This window comes from Tachyglossus aculeatus, chromosome 3, assembly GCF_015852505.1.
Source record: "Tachyglossus aculeatus isolate mTacAcu1 chromosome 3, mTacAcu1.pri, whole genome shotgun sequence".
NCBI classification, from domain to species: Eukaryota; Metazoa; Chordata; class Mammalia; order Monotremata; family Tachyglossidae; genus Tachyglossus; species Tachyglossus aculeatus.
This window is the reverse complement of record NC_052068.1, coordinates 103,425,507-103,447,646: the sequence shown is the minus strand read 5'-3', so window position 1 is coordinate 103,447,646 and position 22,140 is coordinate 103,425,507. Positions and strand designations below refer to the sequence as shown.

The 22,140-nt window shown below is 46.9% G+C and overlaps 1 pseudogene; it reads left to right on the top strand.

Moving 5' to 3' along the window:
• The first annotated feature begins 283 nt into the window (after positions 1-283).
• Positions 284-21,211, top strand: LOC119925325 (annotated as a pseudogene).
• Positions 21,212-22,140: the final 929 nt, after the last annotated feature.

Here is a 22,140-nt window from a genome sequence, read left to right as displayed (position 1 = left end):
CACTTAGTATAGTGCTGTGCACACAGTAAGCGCTCAATAAATACGATTGAATGAATTAATGAATGAATATCCATAATTCATTTTAATATCTGTTCTCCCCTTCCAGATTGTAAGCTCTAGGCAGGGAACATCTCTACCAGCTCTCTTGTATTGTATTCTCCCAAGAGCTTCTTACATTGCCCTGCACACAGTAAGTGCTCAATAAACACCATTAAGTGATTGAAAGGCAGACTGTCCAGTCTTAATCAAGGCTCTTGTCTATCCTAAAATGCTCCAGGGCCATATGGGTGCAAGAGGTTCCCTGTTGAACCTCAGGGATGATGTCACCAACTGGCTCTGGGGTTTTCCAGGTAATGAGATCCCACAGGCCGAGCTCAGGGCTTGTCCTCCCGGGGGAGTCCCCTCCCCCACCCTGCCCAGAACAGCAGCTGCTTTAAGGGAACCGTGTGGTCATCACGGGACCATTGAGGACAGGTTACCTCACAAAGACTTTCCTGTCACAATCACGAACGTGCAAGAGGAGAAAAGGAGAGGTGAGAATCCAGAACCAGCAGGAACCCTAGACCGTTTCAGTGAGCCTGAGTGGGGGGACTGGTGGCAAAAAATAGATGAGAAAATGAATCCGTCCAATTTCCTCACCGCAAAGTGATATATTTGTTTGGGGCCTTCATTAAGGGCTCAATATGGGCCAATGGGTGGGGCAGATACAGGACGAACAGAACAGACCTTCTGCCACTTAAGAGCCAATAGGAGAGCAGGGGCCGTATCCCCATTTTATGGAGAAGGAAACTGAGGCCCAGAGAGGTATAGTGAGGTGCCCAAGAACTGCCAATGGCAGAGCTGGTAGCATAACCCAGGCCCTGTAGTCTTACCACTAGCTCATGCTACCTCTAAGGGAGAGATCTCCCCTGAGGAAAATCTCAGATAGTTTCTTCGAGGTGAACACGGGTTCACTAATTTTCTCATGGAGGAGATTCTTGCCCTGAACTAGGATCCTATCTGTTATTCATTTTCCAATCCTGGCAACATCAGACTGAGTTGTCAATCTCCTGGGCCTTTCTCCTGGGGTGTGTTATGTTGGGACAGGGTGCAAGCCCTGACAGAAGGAAATGAATGTGTCTTTCCCCACCCACTGTTGGAGAATGGAAATTCCCAGACACAGAAGGGAGAATCTAGCCGGGCTTGGAACCATGAAAGTTTTTATTTGTGTTAGAACAAGTATGTAAATATATTACTCTCTTATACTTTCCCAAGTGTTTAGTATAGTGCTCTGTACACAGTAAGTCCTCAATAAATACAATTGAATGAATGAATGAATATGGGTTTGTGTTTGTTTCTGTGTTGTGTGCAAGTTTGTTGGTTTTTTGTGTGTCTGTGCAAACCGATGAATGCATTTGTGTGATGAATAGGAGGTGTTTACCTATGAGTGAAAGCATCTGTAAGATCATGTGTTTAAAGGAATGTGTTTATGAGTTGGCATTATGTGTGCATATATGTAGGATTGTGAACAGAGGAGAAAATGAAGAAGTATGCAACTATGAGTATTTATCTGTATTCACACAAGATTATATCAGTGAATGTTTGTGTAGATATGAGTTTAAGTTTGTGCGTGTATATGGAAGAGAGGCAGAGCATTCTAGCAAAGGACCCAGGACTTGTTTTTTTTTTTAATGGTATTTGTCAAATGCTCACTATGTGGAAAGCACTGTAATAAGCTCTGGAAAAGATACAAGCTAGTCAGGTGGGACACAATCCCCGTTTTACACACGAGGGAACTGAGACCCAAAGAAGATAAATGACTTGCCCAAGTTCACACAGCAGACAAGTGGAGGAGTAGGGATTAGAACCCAGGTCCTTCTGACAGCCAGGCCTGTGTTCTATCCACTAAACCATGCTTATTCTAATCCCAGCCCTGCCACTGACATAGTATATGACTTCAGGAGAGTCACTAAACCTATGCTGTGTGGGTTTCTGTACTCTTAAAAAGGAGATCATCATCATCATCATCAATCGTATTTATTGAGCGCTTACTGTGTGCAGAGCACTGCACTAAGCGCTTGGGAAGTACAAATTGGCAACATATAGAGACAGTCCCTACCCAACAGTGGGCTCACAGTCTAAAAGGGGGAGACAGAGAACAAAACCAAACAAACTAACAAAATAAAATAAATAGAATAGATGTGTACAAATAAATTAAATAAATAAATAAATAGAGTTTAAAAAAATATGTATAAACATATATACATATATACAGGTGCTGTGGGGAAGGGAGGGAGGTAAGATGGGGAGATGGAGAGGGGGACGAGGGGTAGAGGAAGGAAGGGGCTCAGTCTGGGAAGGCCTCCTGGAGGAGGTGAGTTCTCAGCAGGGCCTTGAAGGGAGGAAGAGAGTTAGCTTGGCGGATGGGCAAAGGGAGGGCATTCCAGGCCCGGGGGATGACGTGGGCCGGGGGTCGATGGCGGGACAGGCGAGAGCGAGGTACGGTGAGGAGATCAGCGGTGGAGGAGCGGAGGGTGCGGACTGGGCTGTAGAAGGAGAGAAGGGAGGTGAGGTAGGAGGGGGCGAGGTGATGGACAACCTTGAAGCCGAAGGTGAGGAGTTTCTGCCTGATGCGCAGATTGATTGGTAGCCATTGGAGATTTTTGAGGAGGGGAGTGATATACCCAGAGCGTTTCTGGATAAAGATAATCCGGGCAGCAGCATGAAGTATGGATTGCAGTGGAGAGAGACACTAGGATGGGAGATCAGAGAGAAGGCTGATGCAGTAGTCCAGACGGGATAGGATGAGAGCTTGAATGAGCAGGGTAGCGGTTGGGATGGAGAGGAAAGGGCGGATCTTGGCAATGTTGTGGAGCTGAGACCGGCAGGTTTTGGTGACGGCTTGGATGTGAGGGGTGAATGAGAGAGCGGAGTCGAGGATGACACCAAGTTTGCGGGCTTGTGAGACGGGAAGGATGGTAGTGCCGTCAACAGAGATGGGAAAGTCAGGGAGAGGGCAAGGTTTGGGAGGGAAGACAAGGGGTTCAGTCTTCGACATGTTGAGCTTTAGGTGGCGGGCAGACATCCAAATGGAGATGTCCTGAAGGCAGGAGGAGATGCGAGCCTGGAGAGAGGGGGAGAGAGCAGGGGCAGAGATGTAGATCTGGGTGTCATCAGCGTAGAGATGATAGTTGAAGCCGTGGGAGCGAATGAGGTCACCAAGGGAGTGCGTGTAGATCGAGAACAGAAGGGGACCAAGCACTGAACCTTTGGGAACCCCCACAGTGAGAGAATGGGAGGGGGAGGAGGAGCCTGCAAAAGAGACTGAGAAAGAACGACTGGAGAGGTAAGAGGAGAACCAGGAGAGGACGGAGTCTGTGAAGCCAAGGTCAGATTAGATTCGAGTCAGATTAGAGTCAAGCACATAGTACAGTGTCTTGCACCCAGTGAGTTCTCAGTAAATACGATTGAATGAATACCTGCTCTCTGCAACTCTTAGATCATGAACACTGAGTGGGACAGACAATGTGTCCAATCTGATTACCCAGCAGCAACCCCAGCTGTTGGCTAAGTGCTTTGGCATGGAGGAAACACTGAATAAATAATTATTTATCTATGTTAATGTCTATCTCCCCTTTTAGGTTGTAAACTCTCGGTGGACAGGGAACACATCAACAGATTATTTTGTTATGTATTCTCCAAAGCACTTAATACAATGCTCTGCATAAAGTAAGTACTCAATAAATGGCAGTGATTGATTGATAAACTAGAGTTTTATATTCGAGAACACAGATGAACATGAGGGACGTAAGGTATCCCTGATGGTTCAATAGATTTCTAGACACCTATTTGTCAATACACCTTTTGTGTAAGCCACAGTCATGAATAACATTCCCTAAAATGTGTACTGTCACACAGCCATAGCGATGCATACAAAAATGATCATTTCAGAAATGCAGAAGCATCACGGCCGAGTTGAAAGAGCACAGACCTGGGAGTCAGAAGACCTGGATTCTAATCACGGCTTTGCCAAATGCTTGTTGTGTGGCATTGGGCAAGTCACTTCACTTCTCTGTACCTCAGACCTCCTGTTCACCCTCCTACTTGGACTGTGTCCCATGTGGGACAGGGACTGTGTCCAACCTGAGTAGCTTGTATCTACTCCAGTGCTTAAAACAGTGTTTGACACATAGTAAGTGCTTAACAAAGACCATAGAAATTGTATTTCCGGAGCAGGTCACCAAGGGACTATGACCTTGGATCCCTTTCTACAGCTCCAAAACCTTCCTAGATCCCTGTGAAATCTGAATGCTGATTTTGTGGAGCAGAAGCCAAGACAGAGAAAGGCTGAGTGTTGAAACTACATCATCGCTGTCACCGTCCTCGACCAATGCCTCCACACTCCTATATGCTTGTTACTGTTATTGAAAAGTAGGGTGCAAAATAGGTTAACCAGTGTAAATCAGCCGCAGGGTTTGAGAAGCCAAGGTGGTGACGCAGATAGGAAAAATGACTCAGAGATATGAGTTCAGATAGAGCAGTAAAGTAGGAAGGTGACTACCTGCCCATTCACCTCCCGAGAGTGGTACGAGTGGCAGGCAGCCCCAAGATCCATTCCCATTGTCCTTTTATTGAGTTACAGCAACGCGGGAGCAAGTGATGGGGAACTTCAGGGAACCAATGAGGACTGACAGGATTATTGTGAATTTTCATTGGTCTCTGTTATCACAGTCTTGTATAGACAAGAGTTACTTGTTATAGGCCTTACAACCTTGCTGTACAGACAGGAGTTACTTGTTATCAGCACTACAACCCTTACATAGACAAGTGTTACTGGCCTTAAAGACATTCTGTTGTTGAATCTTGCATAAAATACCAAAAGGAGTTGCTCTCGGCCTGCACAAAATGGAGGGTTATGGTCGGTATGCACAAGATGGAGTCAGTCATGACAAGTCCGCTGGCGCCAGCAATAACCTCTTTGATCCTTCCGAGGCCCACGGCCTCCTTGGAATAGCAAAAGTCTTCCACAAAGCCGGCGCCTAAAGTAAAGGAAAAGACAGAAAAATCCAAGCACAGCAGAGCAGAACACACACAACAATCCTCCCTCCTCAGCAAAATGCAGAGTCCAGATGGCACGGCATGTCCATGACCTCGGCCTTGGGCAGGGGTACAGTCGGGGTTTCCGAAGCATCAGGGTAGATGAAGCAAGTTGGAGGAAGGCCTTCAGGAGCTGAAAAACACAGCACACCAAAAACAAGATGCACAGGAAAACCGTAGCTACACAAAAGGGGGGGCATGCCAGACTGCCCAACGAGAGGCCTCGTCGGCTCAGTGATTGCCCAAACTCGGGGAATCACTTCCTCGGGTGTGGGCACGCACATGCACAATAGTCACCTCGACTGGGAGCAAGAGGGCCTGTAATATGTGCTCTATACGATCCCCATTAGCAACCTGATGACCACCTGAAGTAAGGAACCCACGATTTTGGCAAAGGGCACCTGTAGCATGACAGACCCCAAAGGCATTCTTAGAGACCGGATAGATGGTCACGTGCTTCCCCTTACTGAGTAATAATGCCTGTGTAAGGGCTTCGAGCTCAGCTGCCTGTGCACTTGAAGAAGCTGGGAATGAGCCCGTCCATGGCACAGACGTTAGGGTGACAACGGCGGCGCCGGTTAGGTGCGCCCCTTGGTCCATAAAGGAGGAGCCATCCATAAGTAAAGTTAGATAAGGAGTGGACAGAGGCTCATCATGGAGGTCAAGTCGAGGAGCGACAGTTTCCCAAGCTATCTCGTCACAATCATGAATTTGGTCAGTCATGGGGGAGAACTCCAGCAGAGTAGCCGGATTCAAGGAGCCACAGTGTTCCTCATGTACCTGTGGATGCTCCAATAAGGCAACTTCATACTTAGTTAGGCGTGTCACAGATAAGGCTTGGGTGGCCGCTCCACAAAGGAGACGCACAACTTCGTGCAGAGTCCAAACAACAACAGGGCATTCTAAGAGGATATCCTGAGACCTTTCATGTAACTTGACCACGGCAGCTATGCAGCAGACACAGGGTATTTGGCCTAGAAGGACAGGATCGAGGACACCCGATTAATAGGCAACTGGCCGATAGTGAGGACCGAGGGTTTGGCACCAGACACCTGAGGCCACTCCACGGCATTCATGAATGTACAAAGAGAACGGTTTACTATAGTCAGAGAGTCCCAGAGCACAATCTGAACACAGACATGATTTTAGGTTCCGAAATGCTTCTGCAGCCTCGGGAATCCAGTCTAGGGGCTCTGAGGAGGTCATTTTTAGGACTGACCCCTTCGCGTAATTTGAGGGGTGATAGGGCTCTGCACAAGTCTCTCGAAAAAATGGTTGGGGAGTGGACAAAACCCTGGGAAGTCAATTGACGGCTCTCCCAGGTAAAGACAAAAAGGTACTGGCTCTCACAGACCACCGGGATGGTAAAGAAGGTGCCAGTTTGATCAATACAAGTACAATAGATTGCTCTGGGACTCCCGGAGCTAACTACCGCCATGGGGCTAGGGACCACAGCGGGCAGGGGCAAGACATAGACGTTAATCGCACGCAAGACCTGGCTAACTACCCGATAGGATGGAGGGGAGCCCGGTTTCTGCACGGGCAACACAGCAGTATTACAGGGAAGCCGACATTCGACCAAAATTCCCTCGTGTCTCTTCTCTTTCTCTTTCACACAAACTTCCTCTAGCCTTCATACAATTTCTTTCAACTGCAATTTCTCCACCCATCAAGTCTCTTCTCTTTCTCCTTCACATACGCTTCCTCTGGCCTTCATACACATACAATTTCTTTCAACTGCAATTTCTCCACCCATCATTCCCCCCTTATGGGACACCTGCTTCGCAGGGTGTAGACGCCTGAGCAGACAATTTCCTTCAACTGCAATTGCTTCACCTTATCTTTTCTTTCTCCTTTTCCCTCCTTCTTCCTTCATACACATACAATTCCTTCGAACATTGTCTCTTCTCTCTGACTAAGACGAGTGAAAAATTCATCAGAGGTTGCTCCTTCCTTCTGGGCCATCCTGTGAAAGGAGTCCCAGTTACGGCCTAATTCTTGGATGGCAGCCAGGAGAGTTTGCTGTGCCTGATTAAGGCGATTCCAATTTATTTCCACATTTAAGTTCCAATTAGTCTCAATTGCTGGACTTGCTACATGGGGCTGACCATCGTTCTCTAACTTGACAGTCAGGGCTCTGAGTCGGGAGCGCTCATCAGAAGTGAGCTAAAAGCGGTACCGGAAGATAAATAAGTGTGGGGAGGTGAAGTCAGACCGGAAACAGGATAAAACCTCCCGGAATTTGTGAAGAGTTTGAGGATCGAAAGACCCTCCCTCGGGCCAGAAATAATGACCCTGTGGGTCTGGGAACTGTGTCCAGGCCTTATGACACTCTACAAGTTGTATTTAGATATTCCTTTAGTTACCAGAAGGTGACTCCCGTCCCATGATTGGAGACATTTAGTCAGACCCGAGCCTGTTAAAACAGTGACTCCAAAAAAACTAAAGTAAAAAGTAAAAGAGTGACTCGAGCCCATGGTTCCAACAACTGGAAACCCTTTTTCGCTTAACCGGGAAAGAACTTCTAGGACGTCTCCTAGGCCCCTCAGAACGTCTTCTGAGGTCGACAATCCACCTCCTAACCCAGGAGGCGAAACCACCCACCCCTTCTAACTGAAGGCGAGGAGAAACCATCCACCACCATGTAACTGGGGGAGGAAGAAATCGCTAACCGGAACCTCACTGGGTGCTCCAAATTAACAACCCAGAAGGAGAGAAGGGGAGACTCGAACTCTAAAAGTAGATGCTTACTTACAAGTTCGTCGACGAGGAGAATCTAGCGTTATCACCTACAGAAGTCTTTCCTATCCAGATCGCAGCACTAGGGTCCCTTCGTGGTCGCCAAAAGAAGTTACTGTTATCGAAAGGTAGGGTGTAAAATAGGTTAACCAGTGTAAATCGGCCGCAGAGTTTGAGAACCCAAGGTGATGATGCAGATAGGAAAATTGACTCGGAGACATGAGTTCAGATAAAGCAGTAAAGGAGGAAGGTGGCTACCTGCCTGTTCACTTCCCTAGAGAGGTACGAGTGACAAGCAGCCCCGAGTTTCATTCCCACTGTCCTATTATTGAGTTACAGCAACGCGGGAGTGAGCTATCGGGAACCTCAGGGAACCAATGAGGACTGACAGGATAGTTGTTACTTTTCATTGGTCTCTGTTATCACAGCATTGTACAGACAATAGTTATTTGTTATAGGTCTTACAACCTTGCTGTGCAAATGGGAGTTACTCGATATCGGCCCTACAAGCTTGCATAGACAGGTGTTACTTGTTACTGGCCTTGAAGACATTGTGCTGCTGAGCCTTGCATAAAATACGAAAAGGACTTGCTCTCGGCCTGCTCAAAATGGAGGTTTGCACAAGATGGAGTCAGTCATGCCAATTCCGCTGGCGGACAACACTTCCTCAGGAACCTCTCCTTTGTCGACCTCTGCTTCATCTCATTCATCATCCCCACGTCCATCTACACCTCCCTGATCCGCACGAGATCCATCTCTTTCCTGGGCTGCATAGCTCAGATTTTCTTGATGATTTTGTTAGTTGGTGTGCAACTGGTTATCCTCACAGTCATGTCCTACGACCACGAAATGGCTATCTGCCATCCCCTGCGCTATGATGTCACTATAATAATAATAATGATGATGGCATTTGTTAAGCACTTACTATGAGCAAAGCACTGTTCTAAGCGCAGGGGGGGACACAAGGTGATCAGGTTGTCCCACGTGGGGCTCACAATCTTAATCCCATTTTACAGATGAGGTAATTTAGGCTCAGAGATGTTAAGTGACTTGCCGAAGGTCACACAGCAGACATGTGGCAGAACCAGGATTAGAACCCATAACCCATAACCTCTGACTCCCAAGCCCGTGCTCTTTCCACTGAGCCACGCTGCTTCAAGCTGCTATGAACCGATAGGCCAGTGTAAAGATGGTCGCCGCCTCCTGGCTAAGCGGGGGAATATTTGGGGTGATATACACGGCTGGGCGGTTCTCCCTGCCCTTCTGTGGGTAAACCATAGTTCAGCAATTCATCTGTGATGCTCCCTCCTTGCTGATGGTCTCATGTTCCGAGATTCACGTGGTTTCTTATTTCATTTTAGCCTCTGGGTTATTTTGTGCTTTATTCTCCATTGTCTCCATCGTTACTTCGTGCATCCACATCTTCTGAGAATGCTTAGGATGCCGGCCACCGAGGGCCGGGCTAGGTCCTTCTCCACCTGTTTGCCCCAACTTACCGTCGTCAGTTCCTCTCTACAGCTTCCACTGCCTATCATAAGCCACCCTCAGACTTTTCCACAGCCGTGCCTGTGTTCTGCACCACAGTGCCCCCTGCCCTGAACCCCTTTATCTACAGCCTGAGGAATAGGGATGTGAAGGCTTCCCTGGAGAAGGTACTGAAGTGGAGAATCCATTCCCTCCGAGACGCAGTGTGGTCTAGTGGATAGAGCACTGGCCTGGGAGTCAGAATCATTTGGGTTCTAATCCCGGCTCTGCCACCTATATGTATATAAAATCCTGGATGAATCACTTAACTTCTCTGTGCCTCGTTCCACTATCTGTAAAATGGAGATTAAGACTGGGAGCTCTTTGTGGGACAGGGACTGTGTCCAACCTGAACAACCTGATCAACTTTTATCTTGTACTTGGCAAAGAGTAAGTGCTTAACAAATACCAGAAAAAAATCCCCTTCTCTTTGTTCTGACACTGGTATGTGTGGTATCTACTAGCCCCTCAGGTCATTGCCAGTGGTGGGGGTTTGACCAAGTAATAGGACTCATCAAGACTTACTAGGTCGACTGGAGTAAATGGGTTTTTCATTCGTTTATTTATTCATTCAATCGTATTTTTGAAGCACTTACTGTGTGCAGAGCACTGTACTTGCTCTGTGCTTGGGAGAGTACAATATAACAGTAGACACGTTCCCTGCCCATAATGATCTTACAGTCTAGAGGGGAGACAGACAGTAATACAAATAAATAAATTACAGATATGTATACAAGTGCTGTGGGGCTGGGGGATGGAGGGGATGAATAAAGGGAGCAAGTCAGACACAGAAAGGAGAGGGAGAAGAGGAAAGAAGGACTTCGTCCGAGAAGGCCTTTGGGAGGAGATGTGCCTTCAGTAAGGTTTGGAAGACGGTTTTTACTTTCCCTGGGGACTACTCTTCCTTTTTCTTCCCACATGTACCCTCCCCCTTCCTGGATTCCCCTCCCCTTGTTTGTTTTGTTTCTTTTCTGGCATTTGTTAAGTGTTCACTTTGTGTCAAACACTGTTCTAAACATTAGGGTAGATAAAAGTCAATTAGCCTGGACACAGTCCCTGCCCCTCGAGTGGTTCACAGTCAGAGTAGGAAGAAGATTGGGAGAACTGAAGTGCAGAGTAGTTAAATGACTTGTCCGAGGTCATGCAAAAAGCAATTGGCAGGGCTGGGATCAGCTCCTCTGACTCCAATGGGGATGGGCAAAGGAGAAGCCCCGAGATTTAAGGGAAGGAGGAGACAGCAGAGCAGAACAAGGATGGTTGTCCTCCTCTTCCCGCCACCCTCACCTCTCCGCACTCAATCTCTTCTCTGTTGTGGGGTTCCCCCACCCCTTCGCACTCTCGAACCAATCATCAGACTGAATCCAGCCATCTGGGGAAGGCAGGGAAATTTCTGATTAACCCTCATGTATATATGTACTCCCAATTAATTTATTTTTACGTTGCTATAAATATTCGTATTTGCTTCTCAACATTTAGAGTGTAAGCTTTCCGTCAGCAGGAAGTGCACAACTTTTCTACTTCTGAAGTGCATAATGCCCTTCCCCACATCAGATCCACACTTAATAAATGTTGCTACTACTATTACTACTATCTCCTATGAATCAACACCTTATCTTGGCAGAAGACTTTGCGTAAGCTAGTGAAGCCATACGGGGTTACCCATAATGGAAAAGTCTAAGCTGAAACATCAAAGGCAACTCACCAGTGGTGGGCAGCTATGGCATGGAAAAGAATCAAAGGCAGATGATCAAATTATCAAAATGTTGGACAAAGACAACAGCAGACACTCAAGTTTTACTGCATAGAATAAGACAACGGTAAACCAATTCCATTTCTTTATCAAGAAAATTCTATGTATACACATACCAGAATGACTTTAAGGCAGAAGACGGGACGTTATGGAGTAGGTATGTCCAAAGACTCACTTTGGATCAGAAATGATTTGATGACATTTGAAGATTAATACTGCTACTACTACTACTAGCATTTCTACTACTACTACTACTACTACTTCTGCTGCTGCTATTACTACTACTACTATTACTATTATACTACTACTACTATAACTATTACTATCATTATTATTGCTATTATTACTTGGATTTTCACCTTTTATTCACCCCACCCTTAGCCCAAAACACTACTGTGACATAACCGCAATTTATTTATTTATATTAATGTCTGCCCCCTCTTTTGGACTGTAAGCTCCTTGTTGGCAGGGAGTTCTGTTCTATACAGTACCTCCTAAACCCTTCATACATTGCTCTGCACACGCAGTGAGAGGTCAATAAAAACAATTTATTGACTGATTACTACTACTATCACTACCACTACTGCTGCTACTGCTAGTACTATACTACTACTACTGCTACTACTACTACTGCTCTACTGCTGCTACTGCTAGGCTACTAATACGGCTGCTAGTACTGCTACTACTATTGCTACTGCTGCTACTGCTACTATATTACTACTGACTTTTTATGGTGTGTCATTCAAGCATTCAGTTGTATTTATTGAGCACTTTCTGTGTGTAGAGCACTGTACTAAGTGCTTGAGAGGGTACAATATAACAATAAACAGACACATTCCCTGCCCACAACAAGCTTATGAGTACTTAGTACTTAAGAGTGTAACATACTGGGCCCTGCATACAGTAAGCACTCAATAAATACCATTGATTGATTGATCGTTTGATGGCTATTTCCACCTCTATACTGTAAGCGTCCTGTGGAAGAGAACATGCCTACCAATTCTGTTATATTGTACTCTCCCAAGCACTTAGCACAGTGCTCTGCTCAGAGTAAGTCCTCCATAAAACCTTAATTGATTGGCTAATTCCTCTAGTTTTGTGGACAGAGAATGTATCTACCAAGCAATGTGGCCTAGTTGATAGAGCATAGGCCTGGGAGTCAAAAGGACCTGGGTTCCTATCCCAGGTCTTCCACTTGTTTGCTGGGTTACCTTGGATAAGTCATGAAACTTCTCTGTGTCTCAATTTCCTCAACCATAAAAAGGGGGTGAAATGCTTAGACAGCAAGCCCCATGTGGGACAGGGACTATATCCAACCTGATAAACTTGCATCTTCTTCAGTGCTTAGAACAGTGCTTGACATATGGCTTAGTGGAAAGGGCATGTCAGAATCAGAGGTTGTGGGTTCTAATTTTACCTCCGTCACATGTCAGCTATATGACTTTGGGCAAGTCACTTACCTACTCTGTACCTCAGTTACCTCATCTGTAAAATGGGGATTAAGACTGTAAGCCCCAGGTGGGACAACCTAATAACCTTGTATCTACCCCAGTGCCTAGAACATTGCATGGCATGCAGTAAGCGCTTAACAAATACCATTATTATTATTACTATTATTATGTATTAAGTGCTTAACAAACACCATAAAAACCTACGTTGCCCTGTAGTCTCCCAAACACTTAGGACAGTGTTGTTCACACAGTGAGTCCTCAAGAAATACCATTGATTGATTGCTTGAACCTAGGTTTGGGCTGGAAGGATGGTGGCAGGGTGAAGAGGGTGAGATTTCTTCCAGTGACTCCCTCAGCGCTCAATTACCTGCCCACACCTCCTAAGGGGAGAAGTTAAGCCAACCATACCCCTGTGGGCATCCTTTTGTAGGAAGTAGAATCCCAAGGAGATGGGGATCCCCAGGGTCTTTAGTTGTGGAAGAAGGTGTCAATGGGGAAAAGGGAAAGGAGGGAAGGGGAGGAGAGGAGAGGAAAGAAGAGGAGAGTACATGGAGGTGGAGGGCCGATAGAGGAAACGAGTAGAGGAGGAGAGGAGAGAGGAGTGGACAGGAAGGGAGAATAGGGTGAGAAGTGAAGGAGTGGGAGAGGAGAAGACAGGAGAGGAGTTGAGAAGGAGAATTGTTGTTTGTTGCCTAATTGTACTTTCTAAGCGCTTAGTACAGTGTTCTGCATACAGTAAACGCTCAATAAATACAACTGAATGACTGAATGATGAGAAGCAAGGAGAGGAGGGGAGAGGAAGAGAGGAGAGATAATCGGAGAGGAGAGGGAGAAAAGAGAAGGGGAGGAGAGGGGAAGAGAGAAGGGAAGGGAGAAGGAGAGGAGGAAAGAGGATATGAGAGGAGATTAGAGGGGAGGAGAGGGAAAGGGAAAAGAGGAGAGGAGGTAAAGATAAGAGGAGAGAAAATGAGGACAGAAGAGGGAAGAAGAGGGGTGGGGAGTGGAAGGGGGAGAGGGGAGAAGATAGGAGAGGAGATGAGGAGAAGAAAGTAGGGGAGGAGGGAAAAAGAGAGGAGAGAAGACGAAAGGAAGGAAAGAAAGGGAAGGGGAGAAGAAAGAAGAGGAGAAGGGAGAGAAGAAGAAAGGAGCATCTAGGGGAGGAGAGGAAAGGGGAGGGGAGGAGAGGAGGCAAGGATAAGAGTAGAGAGGAGAGGAGAGGGAAAGGAAGAGGAGAGGAGAGAGGAGGGGAGGAGAAGGAATTCAATTCAATTCAATCGCATTTATTGAGCACGTACTATGTGTAGAGCAGTGTAGTAACCCCTTGGGAGAATATAATGCAACAATAAACGGACACATTCCCTGCCCACAACGAGCTTCCAAGCTAGATGTGGGGGAGACAGATATTAATATGAATAAATAAATTATGGATATGAGCATAAGTGCTGGGGACTGGGAGAGGGGAAAATAAAGGGAGCAACTCAGGATGACGCAGAAGGGAGTGGGAGAAGAGGAAGGGGTGCTTATTCAGGGAAGGCCTCTTGGAGGAGATGTGCCTTCAATAAGGCTTTCAAGCTGGGAAGAGTAATTGTCTGTTGGATTTGGAGAAGGGTGATGTTCCAGGTCAGAAGCAGAATGTGGGTTAGCAGTTGTCAGGGAGACAGACGAGACTGAGGCACAGTGAGAAGTTTAGCATTAATGGAGCGAAGTGTGTGGGCTGGGTGGTAATAGAAGAGTAGCAAGGTGAGGTAGGAGGGGGCAAGGTGATTGAGTGCTTTAAAAGCAACGGTGAGGAGTTTTTGTTTGATGCGGAAGTAGACGGGCAACCATTGGTGTTCTATGAGGAGTGGGGTGGAATGTCCTGAATATTTCTATAGAAAAATGATCTGGTCAGCAGAGTAAAGTAAGGACTGGAGTGGGGAAAGACAGGAGGTTTGGAGGTCAGCAAAGAGGCTGAAGCAGTAATCCAGGCTGGTTAGGATGATTGATTGTATTAATGTGGTAGCAGTTTAGATGGAGAGGAAAGGGTGGAATTTAGTGATGTTTTGAAGATGGGACCAACAGGATTTAGTGTGGATTGAATATGTGGGTTGCATGAGAGAGGAGTCAAGGATAACACTAAGGATAACATGAGCCTGTGAGACAGGAAGGATGGTGGTGCCCTCTATAGTGATGGCAAAGAGTGGGAGGACATGGTTTTGGTGGGAAGATAAGGAGTTCTGTTTTGGACGTGTTAAGCTTGAGTAGATTGGAGGACATCCAATAGAGGTGTCTTGAAGGCAAGAGGAAATCTGAGACTGCAGAGAGGGAGAGAGATCAGAGCTGGAGATGTAGATTTGGATATCATTTGCATAGAGGTGTTAGTTGACGACTTGGGAGAGAATGAGTTTTCCAAGGGAGTGGGTGTAAATGGAGATTAGAAGGGGTCCCAGAACTGAATCTTGAGGGACCTCTACAGTAATGGAGTGAGAAGCAGAAGAAGGGCCCACAAAGGAGACCAAGAATGAACGGCCAGAGAGATAAGAGGAGAACCAGGAGAGAACAGTCAGTGATGCCAAGGTTGGATAAACATTTCCAGAAGAACGGCATGGTCCACATCGTCAAGGCAGCCTAGAGGTTGAGGACTATTAGAATGGAATAGAGGACGTTGGATGTGGCAAGATGGAGGTCATTGGTGACCTTTAAGAGGGAGGTTTCTGCGGAGTGAAGGGGACAGAAGCCAGGGAAGGAAGGGAAGAAGAGGGGAAAGAAGGAGAGGGGGTAGGAAGAGGGGAGAGGAAAGGAGAAGGGAAGGACGATGAGAAAAGAGAAGATGGGAGAGTGTGTAGGAAGGAATGAGGATGCAAAGAAAGAAAAGAGAAAGAGACAAGAATCAGCATTTTACTAGATACATATTAATTTTTTGAATATTTTATGTACCTATGTTTTATGTACCTGAATACATCAGCTATTTCCTCCTGAAGTTTTTTTTGGGGGGCCTGCTTCCCGCTTTATCCTTGTTTATTATCCCACTTTCACTGTCGTGAATTATTTTTGTCTAGGCATCTTCTCTGTTAGATGGTAAGCTCCTTGAGGGAAGAAAATGTTCATCTTGCTACTGCTTATACTATCTCAAGTGTTTATTTCAGTGACTAGCCCTCAATAGGCATACAGTAAATCATCATCATGAATGGTACTGATTGAGCAGTTACTGCATGCAGAGCACTGTACTAAGCGCCTCGGAGATTACATTACAACGGAGCTGGTAGACAGGTCCCCTGCCACTGTGCCTCCTCTCTATCTTCTGCTCTGCCTTCTTGCTACCTGCGTCATTATAGGCATGATGGCATCTTGGTACCCCTTCACCCTCTGCACCATGCCCATTCCTTGGGAACTGGGCACTGTGAGCAGGGTGCCATCTGGGGCATAAGACAGTGCCGTTCCATATACCCTTCTTGCTCCAGCCTCTTTATTTTGCAGTGAGGGATATAATAATGATACTAATAATGATAACAATAATAATAATAATAATAATAATAATAATAATGGTATTGGTAGAGCACTTACTATATGCCAGACACAATGCTAAGTGCTGGGGTGGACAAAAGCAAATCGGGTTGGACACAGCCCCTGCCTCACATGGGGCTCACAATCTCAATCCCTATTTTACATATGAGATAACCGAGGCCCAGAGAAATTAAGTGACTTGCCCAAGATCATACAGCTCACAAGTGGTGGAGCTGGGATTAGAACCACGACCACAAAGGGCAACTATAAAATCAATTTTCCAGAGACCATTCTTGTCACTCCTGTTCACCCCTATCAATCAATCAATCAATCAATCAATCAGTCGTATTTATTGAGCACTTACTGTGTGCAGAGTACTGTACTAAGCGCTTGGGAAGTACAAGTTGGCAACATATAGAGACAATCCCTACCCAACAGTGGGCTCACAGTCTAGAAGGGGGAGACAGAGAACAAAACCAATCATATTAACAAAATAAAAAAATAGAATAGATATGTACAAGTAAAATAAATAAATAAATAAGTAGAATAATAAATATGTACAAACATATATACATATATACAGGTGCTGTGGGGAAGGGAAGGAGGTAAGACGGGGGATGGAGAGGGGGACAAAGGGGAGAGGAAGGAGGGGGCTCAGTCTGGGAAGACCTCCTGGAGGAGGTGAGCTCTCAGTAGGGCCTTGAAGGGAGGAAGAGAGCTAGCTTGGCGGATGTTGGGAGGGAGGGCATTCCAGGCCAGGGGGATGACGTGGACCGGGGTCGACGGCGGGACAGGCGAGAATGAGGCACGGTGAGAAGATTAGCGGCAGAGGAGCGGAGGGTACGGGCTGGGCTTTAGAAAGAGAGAAGGGAGGTGAGGTAGGAGGGGTCGAGGTGATGGAGAGGCTTGAGGCCGAGGGTGAGGATTTTCTGCCTGATGCACAGATTGATTGGTAGCCACTGGAGATTTTTGAGGAGGGGAGTAAAATGCCCAGAGCGTTTCTAGACAAAGACAATCCGGGCAGCGACGTAAAGCATGGATTGAAGTGGGGAGAGACACGAGGATGGGAGATCAGAGAGGAGGCTGATGCAGTAGTCCAGTCGGGATAGGATGAGAGCTTGAACGAGCAGGGTAGCGGTATGGATGGAGGGGAAAGGGCGGAACTTGGCAATGTTGCGGAACTGAAACCGGCTGGTTTTGGTGATGGCTTGGATGTGAGGGGTGGACAAGAGAGCGGAGTCGAGGATGACACCAAGATTGCGGGCTTGTAAGACAGGAAAGATGGTAGTGCGTCAACAGTGATGGGAAAGTCAGGGAGAGGGCAGGGTTTGGGAGGGAAGACAAGGAGTTCACTCTTGGACATGTTGAGTTTTAGGTTGCAGGCAGACATCCACATGGAGATGTCCTGAAGGCAGGAGGAGATGCGAGCCTGGAGAGAGGGGTAGAGAGCAGGGGCAGAGATATAGATCTGGGTGTCATCAGCGTAGAGATGATAGTTGAAGCCGTGGGAGCGAATGAGGTCACCAAGGGAGTGAGTGTAGATCGAGAACAGAAGGGGACCGAGAACTGAACCTTAGGGAACCCCCACAGTAAGGGGATGGGAGGGGGAGGAGGTGCCTGCAAAAGAGAATGAGAATGAATGACCAGAGAGATAAGAAGAGAACCAGGAGAGGACGGAGTCTGTGAAGCCAAGGTTGGATAGCATGTTGAGGAGAAGGGGGTGGTCCACAGTGTCGAAGGCAGCTGAGAGGTAGAGGAGGATTAGGATAGAGTATGAGCCGTTGGATTTGGCAAGCAGGAGGTCATTGGTGACCTTTCAGAGGGCAGTTTCCGTGGAATGTAGGGGACGGAAGCCAGACTGGAGGGGGTCGAGGAGACAGTTGGTGTTGAGGAATTCGAGGCAGTGCGAGTAGACAACTCGTTCAAGGACTTTGGAAAGGAATGGTAGGAGGGATATGGGGCGATAACTAGTAGGTGATGTGGGGTAAAGAGAGGGTTTTTTTTAGGATGGGAAAGACATGGGCATGTTTGAAGGCAGAGGGGAAGGAACCAGTAGAGAGTGAGCGGTTGAAGATGGAAGTTAAGGAGGGGAGAAGGGATGGAGCGAGAGATTTCTTGAGATGAGAGGGAATGGGGTCAGAAGCACAGGTGGCCGGAGTAGCACTTGAGAGGAGGAAGGAGAGCTCCTCAGAGGATGCTGCTGGAAAGGATGGGAGAGTAGCAGAGAGTGTTGAGAGCCGGGGGGTTGGGGAAGGTGGGGGAGTGACTTTGTGGACGTCGGATCTGATGGATTTAATTTTATTAATGAAGTAGGAGGCCAGATCGTTGGGGGTGAGGGAAGGAGGAGGGGGAGGAACCGGGGGCCTGAGAAGGGAGTTGAATGTACGGAAGAGCTGATGGGGATGATAGGCATGGGTGTCAATAAGGGAGGAGAAATAGTTTTGTCTGGCAGAGGAGAGGGCTGAGTTAAGACAGGAAAGGATAAACTTGGAGTGAACGTGGTTGGCATGGTGTTTAGACTTTCACCAGGACCGTTCGGCAGCTCGAGCATAAGAGCGAAGGAGGCGGACAGTGGCAGTGATTCAGGGCTGTGGCTTAATAGTACGAGAGCGGCGAAGGGAAAGGGGATCGAGTGAGTAGCTGAGTAGGAAGCGTAGAGCTGAGAGCAGTAATCTGATCATCAAGATTGGGTAGAGAGGAGAGGGAGGCGAGGTGGGGTGTGAGGCGCTTAGAAAGATGGATGGGGTCAAGACAGCGGAGATCTCTGTGAGGGAGTAATGTGGATTTACAGGGGAGGGGAGTGTGAAAGAGGAGGCAGGTGAGAAAATTATGATCAGAGAGAGGGATTTCAGAGTTTTTGAGGGTGGACACAGTGCAGAGGTAGGAGATGATGAGGTCGAGGTTATGACCAAATTGGTGAGTGTGTGAGGTGGGGTGGAGCAAGCGGTTGGCAGCCTCAAGGAGAGATAGAAGGCGGGTGGCAGAGGAGTCAACAGGGATATCCATGTGGATGTTGAAGTCTCCGAGAATCAGTGTGGGCATGGAAAAGGAGAGAAGGAAGGTGAGGAAGGGGTCAAAATCGTTAAAGAATTTGGAGGTGAGGCCGGGGGGGCGGTAGATGACGGCTACGAAAACCGGAGGGGGTGGTAGACCCCCAGCTATGTCCCCCAGCTCTCGTATATACCCCCTGTAATAATAATAATAATAATAATAATAATAATAATAATAATAATAATAATAATAATAATAATAGTGGTATTTTTAAGTGTTTACTGTGTTCCAAGCACCATACTGATTTCTAATATATAAGGTAATCAGGTCCCACTCGGGGCTCACAGTCGAAGTAGAAGGGAGAACAGCCACTGAATACCTATTTTACAGATGAGGGAACTGAGGCAGAGACAAAGAAAGGGAAGTGAGATGCCCAAGCTCACAGCAGGCAACTGGTGGGGCCGTGATTAGAACCCAAGACCTGGGACATACAGATCTGGGCTCTTTCCACTACGTCATAATTGCTCTTCATGGCAGCCATAGTCCATCATAGGTCCAATAGCAATGGTATTTATTAAAATTCTGAATAGGTGCCAGAGCACTGGAGTAGTTGCAAGATAATCTTATCTGACAGAGTCCCTGTATCACGTGGGGATGCCAGGCTAAGATGAAGGGAGAACAGTTTTCTTATCCACATTTTAAGGATGAGAAAACTGAGGCCCACAGAGATTCTATCCAAGGGCACACATTGGTAGAGGTGGGATTAGATTGTGGGTCTCCTGAATCCCAGGACCACATGTTTATTCCATTATATGGTGAATTTCTTTCTTCCACTGTACCTAATCTCTTTCCTTTAATTTTAAAAGAACAAGATATCTCATGTAATAATGATAGTAAGGATGAAAATCGTAGTATTTGTTAAACACTGATTGTGTGCCAGACACTGTACTAAGTGCAGAGGTTGATACAAGATGATCAGGTTGGGCACAGTCTACATCCCACATGGGGCTCACAGTCTTAATCCTTATTTTACAGATGAGATAACTGAGGCCCAGAGAAGTTAGGTGAGTCACCCAATGTCACACATAAGGCAAGGCGCAGAGTTGGGATTAGAACCCAGGTCTTCTGAATCCCAGGGTCGAGCTCTATTGAATAAGCAACAACGCTTCTCCCCTATGCTAGGGGCGATTGCCCTCAGGCAATACTGGAAACCTGTGTGCCTCTTTCATCCTCCTCCTTAGTGTCAACATTGCCTCCATTTCCTTGCTTTGTTTCTTCTTCCCTAGGTAGGCGACAAAACGTCTAGAGACGTCATACATTTGTTCGGATGTCCGGGAGCTGCAGCTGGTCCATGCCACATTGTTCCTCCTGGTCTACCTGGCGGCCCTGATGGGGAATCTCCTCATCATCACCATCACTGTCTTCGACTGACGCCTCCACACCCCCATGTACTTCTTCCTCAAGCACCTGTCCATCCTCGACCTCTGCCATATCTCCATCGCTGTCCCCCAATGCATCCACAACTCCCTGACCGACAATAGACCCATCTCCCTTCTGGGCTGTGTTGCCCAACTCTATTTTTTCACTTGTTTTTCTTCACTGTTGATCGCCCAGCTCACGGTGATTTCCTATGACCTGGCCATTTGCCACCCCCAGCACTATGACATCATCATGGACAGAGGGGCCTGTAGGAAGTTAGCTGTCGCCTTCTGTCTCGGTGGAAGTATCTTTGGTCTCCTGCACACCGTCAACATCTTTTTCTTGCCTTTTGGTAACTCCAACGTGATTCTCCAGTACTTCTGCAACATCCTCCAGCTATTACCCCTGTCCTGCTCGCCCTCCATCGCACCAGAGTTTGTCCTGATATGCGTTAGCATCATGTTGGATTTCGGCTGCTTCCTGTTCATGGGGGTTTCCTATTTCCACATCTTGTCCATTGTACTGAGTATCCCATCTGCGCAGGCCAGAACCAAAGCCTTCTCCACATGCCTGCCCCATCTCGCTGTGATAACCATATTTTCTCCTGTAGACTGATTGCCCACTTAGAAATGCCTTCTGACTCCCCTTCAGTGCTGGACCAGCTGGTATCCGTGTTCTACACGGTACTGCCCCCTCCCTGAGACCCCTCATCTGCAGCCTGAGGAACAAAGACATGACGGCCACCCTGGGCAGGGTCCTCAAGGGGAAAGTTCCTTGAAAAGTAGGATGGTCTTGTGGATAGTGCTCAGACCTGGGCGTCAGAGGACTTGGGGTCTAATTCGAGCTCTGCCAAGTACTTGCTATGTGATCTTGGACAACTCACTTCAATTATCTGGACCTCAGTTTCCTCAACTGTAAAATGGGGATTCAATACCTGTTCTCCCTCCTACTTCATGTGAAGTCTCATGTGAAACAGGGACTCTGTCTGACCTGATTATCTTGCATCTACCCCAGCACTTAGATCAGTATTTGACACATAATAACTTCTTTCTCTTGCCTTTAAGACATCTCTACTTGGATGTTCCCCTATAACCTCAAGCTTAACATATCCAAAACTGAACTCTTTATCTTCCCACCAAAACACTGTCCTCCTCTTGACTTTCCCATCACTGTAGATGGCACCAACATCCTTCCTGTCTCACAAGCTCCTAACCTTGGCATTATCCTTGACTCATCTGTCTCATTCAACCCACATATTCAATTTATCACTAAATCCTGTCATTTATTCATTCATTCAATCATATTTATGGAACACCTACTGTAGTAAGCACTTGGTAAAGTACGATACAATGATAAACAGTGACAATACCTGCCCACAACGAACTCCCACCTCCACAAAATCCCTAAAATCTACCCTTTCCTCCCCATCTAAATCACTACCTCATTAATACAATCACTCATCCTATCATGTCTGAATTACTGCATCAGCCTCCTTGCTGACCTCCCAATTATCTGTCCCTCCCCACCCCAGGCCATACTTCACTCTGCTGCCCGAATCATTTTTCTACAACAACGTTCAGAACATTTTTCCCCACTCCTCAAGAAACTCCAGTAGTTACCCATCCACATCTGTATCAGACAAAAACTTTTCATCATTGACTGTAAAGCACTTCATCACCTTGCCCCGTCCAACCTCACATCACTACC